Raw genomic sequence first — 11,133 nt, 5'->3', positions numbered from 1 at the left:
CTTGTGAAGATAAACACGATTGATTGTATGGCATGCAGTATCAATGGATTCAGGCCAGAATTTTCTTGGAGTCTTGTATTCATCTAGCATCGTTCTGGCCATCTCAATGAGTGTTCTGTTCTTGCGTTCGACGACCCCGTTCTGCTGTGGCGTGTACGGGGCTGAGAATTCATGTGTGATGCCCAAGGTATCAAGATATGTATCAAGGCCAGTGTTCTTGAATTCAGTGCCATTGTCACTTCTGATGTGCTTTATCTTGGCGCCGTAATTGGTCATAGCTCGATTGGCGAAGCGTCTGAAGACATCCTGCACTTCAGTCTTGTAAAGGATTATGTGCACCCAAGTATATCTAGAATAATTATCAACAATGACAAAGCCATAGAGACAAGCAGTAGTAGTAAGAGTTGAGTAATGAGTGGGACCGAAAAGATTCATGTGAAGTAGTTCGAAGGGTCGAGTAGTGGTCATGATTGTCTTCGAGGGATGTTTGGCCCTCGTCATCTTTCCTGCCTCACAGGCACCGCATAAGTGATCTTTCTTGAACTTGACGCCCTCGATGCCTATGACATGCTTCTTCTTTGCCAGGGTGTGGAGGTTCCTCATGCAAGCATGCCCAAGCCTCCGATGCCAGAGCCAGCATTCTGAAGCTTTTGCTAGAAGACATACGGCAAACTGTGGTCCTGCTGAGAAATCTACCACGTACAAATCATCTTTTCGATACCCTTCAAATACTAGAGACTTGTCAGATTCCATTAGAACAAGGCAACGATATTTTCCAAATATTACGATCATGTTTAAATCGCAAAGCATTGAGACAGACATTAAGTTGAAGCCAAGGGATTCAACAAGCATGACTTTATCCATGTGTTGATCCCTTGAGATTGCAACTCTACCTAGACCCAATACCTTACTTTTACCAGTGTCAGCAAATGTGATGTGGCTCTTGTCGAATGGACGTAAGGTTGAGTCCATAAGAAGACTTCTTTTGCCAGTCATGTGATTTGTACACCCACTATCAATAATCCATTCTGAAGACGCTGGTGTCATACCCTACAGTGCAGTTAACGGGATAGGCTTCACGAAGAGCATGGTGAAGCAAAAACATTTGACGAACCAGTGGGTTATGAAAGCTTAGATCCAGATTAGGACTAATAGGGAGAGTAGCAAGCGATTCAGGAACGAAGTACATAGTAAGACCATTCGGGCATTTGATCTTGCGCCCTACAAGATGTTTAAGGTCTCCAGCAATATCGTCAGACGATTTTGGTTTTCTGCTGGAGACCTTTCCCTGCAAAAGAGAGTTAAGCTTTTTTAGCCACCCACATATTCAAGGGTGACTTAGAAGCAATAAGTCTAAGTGCAGCATCTGAGAACTTTGGCTTTGGAGCCCTAGCAAACAGTCTTGCAGGCGGACAATAGTACTCATAAGAATAACCAGAATAGTTCTTGGTCTTATGAACATGGCGGTTTGATAAACCGCTCTCATATTCATATGCCTGAGTATGGTTTCCCTACAAAACATTTGCATTAGTGCGACTTAGGTGAGTCCTCTGTCTGTATGAAGCCTTTGGACCGTATGAAGCCTTTGGTCTGAGGTTTGTCTTCTTCACGTGAGGTGTCATGATGACATTCACAGGAAGATTCTCCAGACACCTTTTCGGAACCCAGATCTTCTTCATAGGCGGTCCATTCCTGCAGTTAGTACCAATGTACCTGGCAAACACTTCACCATTCTGATTCTTAAACAGTTTATAGTTTGCATCAAGGGATTCATCAATGATAATGGGGTTAGCACAAGTGAAGCCAGATAGATTGGATAGATCTGCTGAAGGTTCCTTTGCAGCAACCCACGTGGTTTTGGGGTACTGCTCAGGTTTCCAGTAAGAGCCATCAGCATTCATTTTCCTTACGAACCCAACACCCTCTTTCCTCGAGTTTCGGTTCAGAATCTGCTTTTTGAGGACATCACATAGTGTCTGATGAAGGAAATATGCCCTAGAGGCAATAATAAAGTTATTATTTATTTCCTTATAATCATGATAAATGTTTATTATTCATGCTAGAATTGTATTAAACGGAAACATAATACATGTGTGAATACATAGACAAACTAAGTGTCACTAGTATGCCTCTACTTGACTAGCTCGTTAATCAAAGATGGTTATGTTTCCTAACCATGAACAATGAGTTGTTATTTGATTAACGAGGTCACATCATTAGTTGAATGATCTGATTGACATGACCCATTCCATTAGCTTAGCACCCGATCGTTTAGTATGTTGCTATTGCTTTCTTCATGACTTATACATGTTCCTATAACTATGAGATTATGCAACTCCCGTTTGCCGGAGGAACACTTTGGGTGCTACCAAACGTCACAACGTAACTGGGTGATTATAAAGGAGCATTACAGGTGTCTCCAAAGGTAGATGTTGGGTTGGCGTATTTCAAGATTAGGATTTGTCACTCCGATTGTCGGAGAGGTATCTCTGGGCCCTCTCGGTAATGCACATCACTTAAAGCCTTGCAAGCATTGCAACTAAATGAGTTAGTTGCGGGATGATTTATTACAGAACGAGTAAAGAGACTTGCCGGTAACGAGATTGAACTAGGTATTGGAATACCGACGATCGAATCTCGGGCAACTAACATACCGATGACAAAGGGAACAACATATGTTGTTATGCGGTCTGACCGATAAAGATCTTCGTAGAATATGTAGGAGCCAATATGGGCATCCAGGTCCCGCTATTGGTTATTGACCGGAGACGTGTCTCGGTCATGTCTACATTGTTCTCGAACCCGTAGGGTCCGCACGCTTAAGGATACGATGACAGTTATATTATGAGTTTATGCATTTTGATGTACCGAAGGTTGTTCGGAGTCCCGGATGTGATCACGGACATGACGAGGAGTCTCGAAATGGTCGAGACGTAAAGATTGATATATTGGAAGCCTATGTTTGGACATCGGAAGTGTTCCGGGTGAAATCGGGATTTTACCGGAGTACCGGGAAGGTTACCGGAACCCCCCGGGAGCTAAATGGGCCATGATGGGCCTTAGTGGAAAACAGAAGAGGCAGCCCTACATGGGCTGTGCGCCTCCCCCTTCTCCTAGTCCTATTAGGACTAGGAGAGGTGGCCGGCCCCCTCTCTCTCTTTTCCCCCTCCGCGAATCCTATTCCAACTAGGATTGGGGGGGGGGGGAATCCTACTCCCGGAGGGAGTAGGACTCTCCTGGCGCACCCCTTGTGGCCGGCCAGCCTTCCCCCCCTTTGGTCCTTTATATACCGAGGTAGAGGCACCCTAGAACACACAAGTTGATCCACGTGATCTATTCCTTAGCCGTGTGCAGTGCCCCCAGCCACCATATTCCTCGATAATACTGTAGCGGAGTTTAGGCGAAGCCCTGCTGCCGTAGTGCATCAAGATCGTCACCACGTCGTCGTGCTGACGGAACTCTTCCCCGACACTTTGCTGGATCGGAGTCCGGGGATCGTCATCGAGTTGAACGTGTGCTCGAACTCGGAGGTGCCGTAGTTTCGGTGCTTGATCGGTTGGATCGTGAAGACGTACGACTACTTCCTCTACGTTGTGTCAACGCTTCCGCAGTCGGTCTGCGTGGGTACGTAGACAGCACTCTCCCTTCTCGTTGCTATGCATCACATGATCTTGCGTGTGCGTAGGAATTTTTTTGAAATTACTACGAAACCCAACAGTGGCATCCGAGCCTAGGTTATTTATGTTGATGTTATATGCACGAGTAGAATACAAGTGAGTTGTGGGCGATACAAGTCATACTGCCTACCAGCATGTCATACTTTGGTTTGGCGGCATTGTTGGACGAGACGACCCGGACCAACATTACGCGTACGCTTACGCGAGACCGGTTCCCCCGACGTGCTTTGCACATAGGTGGCTTGCGGGCGACTGTCTCTCCAACTTTAGTTGAACCAAGTATGGCTACGCCCGGTCCTTGCGAAGGTTAAAACGGAGTCTATTTGACAAACTATCGTTGTGGTTTTGATGCGTAGGTGAGATTGGTTCTTGCTTAAGCCCGTAGCAGCCACGTAAAACTTGCAACAACAAAGTAGAGGACGTCTAACTTGTTTTTGCAGGGCATGTTGTGATGTGATATGGTCAAGACATGATGCTGAATTTTATTGTATGAGATGATCATGTTTTGTAACCGAGTTATCGGCAATTGGCAGGAGCCTTATGGTTGTCGTTTTATTGTATGCAATGAAATCACGATGTAATGCTTTACTAAGCGGTAGTGATAGTCGTGGAATCATAAGCTTGGCGAGACGACAACGATGCTACGATGGAGATCAAGGTGTCACGCCGGTGACGATGGTGATCACGACGGTGCTTCGGAGATGGAGATCACAAGCACAAGATGATGATGGCCATATCATATCACTTATATTGATTGCATGTGATGTTTATCCTTTTATGCATCTTATCTTGCTTTGATTGACGATAGCATTATAAGATGATCTCTCACTAAATTATCAAGAAGTGTTCTCCCTGAGTATGCACCGTTGTGAAAGTTCTTCGTGCTGAGACACCATGTGATCATCGGGTGTGATAGGTTCTACGTTCAAATACAACGGGTGCAAAACAGTTGCACACGCGGAATACTCAGGTTATACTTGACGAGCCAAGCATATACAGATATGGCCTCGGAACACGGAGACCGAAAGGTCGAGCGTGAATCATATAGTAGATATGATCAACATAACGATGTTCACCATTGAAAACTACTCCATCTCACGTGATGATCGGTTATGGTTTAGTTGATTTGGATCACATAATCACTTAGAGGATTAGAGGGATGTCTATCTAAGTGGGAGTTCTTTAATTAACTTGATTAACTGAACTTAAATTTATCATGAAACTTAGTACCTAATTAGTATCTTGCTTGTTTATGTTTGATTGTAGATAGATGGCTCGTGCTGTTGTTCCGTTGAATTTTAATGCGTTCCTTGAGAAAGCAAAGTTGAAAGATGATGGTAGCAATTACACGGACTGGGTCTGTAACTTGAGGATTATCCTCATTGCTGCACAGAAGAATTACGTCCTGGAAGCACCGCTGGGTGCCAGGCCTGCTGCAGGAGCAACGCCGGATGTTATGAATGTCTGGCAGAGCAAAGCTGATGACTACTCGATAGTTCAGTGTGCCATGCTTTACGGCTTAGAATCGGGACTTCAACAACGTTTTGAACGTCTTGGAGCATATGAGATGTTCCAGGAGTTGAAGTTAATATTTCAAGCAAATGCCCGGATTGAGAGATATGAAGTCTCCAATAAATTCTATAGCTGCAAGATGGAGGAGAACAGTTCTGTCAGTGAGCATATACTCAAAATGTCTGGGTATAATAATCACTTGATTCAATTGGGAGTTAATCTTCCAGATGATTGCGTCATTGACAGAATTCTCCAATCACTACCACCAAGCTACAAGAGCTTCGTGATGAACTATAATATGCATGGGATGAACAAGATTATTCCCGAGCTCTTCCCGATGCTGAAAGCTGCGGAGGTAGAAATCAAGAAGGAGCATCAAGTGTTGATGGTCAACAAGACCACTAGTTTCAAGAAAAAGGGCAAAGGGAAGAAGAAGGGGAACTTCAAAAAGAGCGGCAAGCAAGTTGCTACTCAAGAGAAGAAACCCAAGCCTGGACCTAAGCCTGAAACTGAGTGCTTCTATTGCAAGCAGACTGGTCACTGGAAGCGGAACTGCCCCAAGTATTTGGCGGATAAGAAGGATGGCAAGGTGAACAAAGGTATATGTGATATACATGTTATTGATGTGTACCTTACTAATGCTCGCAGTAGCACCTGGGTATTTGATACTGGTTCTGTTGCTAATATTTGCAACTCGAAACAGGGACTATGGATCAAGCGAAGATTGGTTAAGGACGAGGTGACGATGCGCGTGGGAAACGGTTCCAAAGTCGATGTGATCGCAGTCGGCACGCTACCTCTACATCTACCTTCGGGATTAGTATTAGACCTAAATAATTGTTATTTGGTGCCAGCGTTAAGCATGAACATTATATCTGGATCTTGTTTGATGCGAGACGGTTATTCATTTAAATCAGAGAATAATGGTTGTTCTATTTATATGAGTAATATCTTTTATGGTCATGCACCCTTGAAGAGTGGTCTATTCTTGTTGAATCTCGATAGTAGTAACACACATATTCATAATGTTGAAGCCAAAAGATGCAGAGTTGATAATGATAGTGCAACTTATTTGTGGCACTGCCGTTTAGGTCATATCGGTGTAAAGCGCATGAAGAAACTCCATAATGATGGACTTTTGGAACCACTTGATTATGAATCACTTGGTACTTGCGAACCGTGCCTCATAGGCAAGATGACAAAAACGCCGTTCTCCGGTACTATGGAGAGAGCAACTGATTTGTTGGAAATCATACATACAGATGTATGTGGTCCGATGAATATTGAGGCTCGTGGCGGATATCGTTATTTTCTCACCTTCACAGATGATTTAAGCAGATATGGGTATATCTACTTAATGAAACATAAGTCTGAAACATTTGAAAAGTTCAAAGAATTTCAGAGTGAAGTTGAAAATCATCGTAACAAGAAAATAAAGTTTCTACGATCTGATCGTGGAGGAGAATATTTGAGTTACGAGTTTGGTGTACATTTGAAAAATTGTGGAATAGTTTCGCAACTCACGCCACCCGGAACACCACAGCGTAATGGTGTGTCCGAACATCGTAATTGTACTTTACTAGATATGGTGCGATCTATGATGTCTCTTACAGATTTACCGCTATCGTTTTGGGGTTATGCTTTAGAGACGGCCGCATTCACATTAAATAGGGCACCATCAAAATCCGTTGAGACGACGCCTTATGAACTGTGGTTTGGCAAGAAACCAAAGTTGTCGTTTCTAAAAGTTTGGGGCTGCGATGCTCATGTGAAAAAGCTTCAACCTGATAAGCTCGAACCCAAATCGGAGAAATGTGTCTTCATAGGATATCCAAAGGAAACTATTGGATACACCTTCTATCACAGATCCGAAGGCAAGACTTTTGTAGCTAAATTCAGAAACTTTCTAGAGAAGGAGTTTCTCTCGAAAGAGGTGAGTGGGAGGAAAGTAGAACTTGACGAGGTAACTGTACCTGCTCCCTTATTGGAAAGTAGTGCATCACAGAAAACTGTTTCTATGACACCTACACCAGTTAGTGAGGAAGCTAATGATGACGATCATGAAACTTCAGAACAAGATACTACCGAACCTCGTAGATCAACCAGAGTAAGATCCGCACCAGAATGGTACGGTAATCCCGTTCTAGAAATCATGCTACTAGATCATGATGAACCTACGAACTATGAAGAAGCGATGGTGAGCCCAGATTCCGCAAAGTGGCTTGAAGCCATGAAATCTGAGATGGGATCCATGTATGAGAACAAAGTATGGACTTTGGTTGACTTGCCCGATGATCGGCAAGCAATTGAGAATAAATGGATCTTCAAGAAGAAGACTGACGCTGACGGTAATATTACTGTCTACAAAGCTTGACTTGTCGCGAAAGGTTTTCGGCAAGTTCAAGGGATTGACTATGATGAGACCTTCTCACCCGTAGCGATGCTTAAGTCTGTCCGAATCATGTTAGCAATTGCCTCATTTTATGATTATGAAATTTGGTAGATGGATGTCAAAACTGCATTCCTGAATGGATTTCTGGAAGAAGAGTTGTATATGATGCAACCAGAAGGTTTTGTCGATCCAAAGGGATCTAACAAAGTGTGCAAGCTCCAGCGATCCATTTATGGACTGGTGCAAGCCTCTCGGAGTTGGAATAAACGTTTTGATAGTGTGATCAAAGCATTTGGTTTTATACAGACTTTCGGAGAAGCCTGTATTTACAAGAAAGTGAGTGGGAGCTCTGTAGCATTTCTGATATTATATGTGGATGACATATTGCTGATTGGAAATGATATAGAATTTCTGGATAGCATAAAGGGATACTTGAATAAAAGTTTTTCAATGAAAGACCTCGGTGAAGCTGCTTACATATTAGGCATTAAGATCTATAGAGATAGATCAAGACACTTAATTGGACTTTCACAAAGCACATACCTTGACAAGATTTTGAAGAAATTCAAAATGGATCAAGCAAAGAAAGGATTCTTGCCTGTGTTACAAGGTGTGAAGTTGAGTAAGACTCAATGCCCGACCACTGCAGAAGATAGAGAGAATATGAAAGATGTTCCCTATGCATCAGCCATAGGCTCTATCATGTATGCGATGCTGTGTACCAGACCTGATGTGTGCCTTGCTATAAGTCTAGAAGGGAGGTACCAAAGTAATCCAGGAGTGGATCACTGGACAGCGGTCAAGAACATCCTGAAATACCTGAAAAGGACTAAGGATATGCTTCTCGTATATGGAGGTGACAAAGAGCTCGTCGTAAAAGGTTACGTTGATGCAAGCTTTGACACTGATCCGGACGATTCTAAATCGCAAACCGGATACGTGTTTACATTAAACGGTGGAGCTGTCAGTTGGTGCAGTTCTAAACAAAGCGTCGTAGAGGGATCTACATGTGAAGCGGAGTACATAGCTGCTTCGGAAGCAGCAAACGAAGGAGTCTGGATGAAGGAGTTCATATCTGATCTAGGTGTCATACCTAGTGCATCGGGTCCAATGAAAATCTTTTGTGACAATACTGGTGCAATTGCCTTGGCAAAGGAATCCAGATTTCACAAGAGAACCAAGCACATCAAGAGACGCTTCAACTCCATCCGGGATCTAGTCCAGGTGGGAGACATAGAGATTTGCAAGATACACACGGATCTGAATGTTGCAGACCCATTGACTAAGCCTCTTCCACGAGCAAAACATGATCAGCACCAAGACTCCATGGGTGTTAGAATCATTACCGTGTAATCTAGATTATTGACTCTAGTGCAAGTGGGAGACTGAAGGAAATATGCCCTAGAGGCAATAATAAAGTTATTATTTATTTCCTTATAATCATGATAAATGTTTATTATTCATGCTAGAATTGTATTAAACGGAAACATAATACATGCGTGAATACATAGACAAACTAAGTGTCACTAGTATGCCTCTACTTGACTAGCTCGTTAATCAAATATGGTTATGTTTCCTAACCATGAACAATAAGTTGTTATTTGATTAACGAGGTCACATCATTAGTTGAATGATCTGATTGACATGACCCATTCCATTAGCTTAGCACCCAATCGTTTAGTATGTTGCTATTGCTTTCTTCATGACTTATACATGTTCCTATAACTATGAGATTATGCAACTCCCGTTTGCCGGAGGAACACTTTGGGTGCTACCAAACGTCACAACGTAACTGGGTGATTATAAAGGAGCATTACAGGTGTCTCCAAAGGTAGATGTTGGGTTGGCGTATTTCGAGATTAGGATTTGTGACTCCGATTGTCGGAGAGGTATCTCTGGGCCCTCTCGGTAATGCACATCACTTAAAGCCTTGCAAGCATTGCAACTAAATGAGTTAGTTGCGGGATGATGTATTACAGAACGAGTAAAGAGACTTTCCGGTAACGAGATTGAACTAGATATTGGAATACCGACGATCGAATCTCGGGCAAGTAACATACCAATGACAAAGGGAACAACGTATGTTGTTATGCAGTCTGACCGATAAAGATCTTCGTAGAATATGTAGGAGCCAATATGGGCATCTAGGTCCCGCTATTGGTTATTGACCGGAGACGTGTCTCGGTCATGTCTACATTGTTCTCGAACCCGTAGGGTCCGCACGCTTAAGGATACGATGACAGTTATATTATGAGTTTATGCATTTTGATGTACCGAAGGTTGTTCGGAGTCCCGGATGTGATCACGGACATGACGAGGAGTCTCGAAATGGTCGAGACGTAAAGATTGATATATTGGAAGCCTATGTTTGGACATCGGAAGTGTTCCGGGTGAAATCGGGATTTTACCGGAGTACCGGGAAGGTTACCGGAACCCCCCGGGAGCTAAATGGGCCATGATGGGCCTTAGTGGAAAACAGAAGAGGCAGCCCTACATGGGCTGTGCGCCTCCCCCTTCCCCTAGTCCTATTAGGACTAGGAGAGGTGGCCGGGCCCCTCTCTCTCTTTTCCCCCTCCGCGAATCCTATTCCAACTAGGATTGGGGGGGAATCCTACTCCCGGAGGGAGTAGGACTCTCCTGGCGCACCCCTTGTGGCCGGCCAGCCTCCCCCCCTTTGGTCCTTTATATACTGAGGTAGAGGCACCCTAGAACACACAAGTTGATCCACGTGATCTATTCCTTAGCCGTGTGCGGTGCCCCCAGCCACCATATTCCTCGATAATACTGTAGCGGAGTTTAGGCGAAGCCCTGCTGCCGTAGTGCATCAAGATCGTCACCACGCCGTCGTGCTGACTGAACTCTTCCCCGACACTTTGCTGGATCGGAGTCCGGGGATCGTCATCGAGCTGAACGTGTGCTCGAACTTGGAGGTGCCGTAGTTTCGGTGCTTGATCGGTTGGATCGTGAAGACGTACGACTACTTCCTCTACGTTGTGTCAACGCTTCCGCAGTCGGTCTGCGTGGGTACGTAGACATCACTCTCCCTTCTCGTTGCTATGCATCACATGATCTTGCGTGTGCATAGGAAATTTTTTGAAATTACTACGAAACCCAACACGAACAACCTTCGGTACATCAAAATGCATACTCATAATATAACTGTCATCGTATCCTTAAGCGTGCGGACCCTACGGGTTCAAGAACAATGTAGACATGACCGAGACACGTCTCCGGTCAATAACCAATAGCGGGACCTGGATGCCCATATTGGCTCCTACATATTCTACGAAGATCTTTATCGGTCAGACCGCATAACAACATACGTTGTTCCCTTTGTCATCGGTATGTTACTTGCCCGAGATTCGATCGTCGGTATTCCAATAGCTGGTTCAATCTCGTTACCGGCAAGTCTCTTTACTCGTTCTGTAATACATCATCCCGCAACTAACTCATTTAGTTGCAATGCTTGCAAGGCTTTAAGTGATGTGCATTACCGAGAGGGCCCAGAGATACCTCTCCGACAATCGGAGTGACAAATCCTAATCTCGAAAT

Source organism: Triticum urartu, chromosome 5A (assembly GCF_056163025.1).
Source record: "Triticum urartu cultivar PI428250 chromosome 5A, HENAU_Tu73, whole genome shotgun sequence".
Lineage (NCBI taxonomy): Eukaryota > Viridiplantae > Streptophyta > Magnoliopsida > Poales > Poaceae > Triticum > Triticum urartu.
The sequence above is the reverse complement of the archived record's forward strand: the minus strand, read 5'-3'. Positions refer to the sequence as shown.